This window comes from Aplysia californica, unplaced genomic scaffold (assembly GCF_000002075.1).
Source record: "Aplysia californica isolate F4 #8 unplaced genomic scaffold, AplCal3.0 scaffold00074, whole genome shotgun sequence".
NCBI lineage: Eukaryota > Metazoa > Mollusca > Gastropoda > Aplysiida > Aplysiidae > Aplysia > Aplysia californica.
The window spans coordinates 437907-438154 of record NW_004797344.1 but is presented as its reverse complement, the minus strand read 5'-3'; positions in this window follow the sequence as shown (position 1 = coordinate 438154).

Genomic DNA, 248 nt, shown 5'->3' with positions numbered 1-248 from the left:
TATCATCATCATCATCATCATCATCATCATCATCATCATCATCATCATCATCATCATCATCACTTTCATCATCATCATCATCATCATCATCATCATCATCATCATCATCATCATCATCATCATCATCGTCATCGTCATCGTCGTCGACCAACATTGCCATCATCATCAAATGTTTAAAATTAAATGAGTGTTCTGCATTTCTGCAAGCGTGTTCCTTCTGTTGAACATAATATGTTGCAGACAGACAG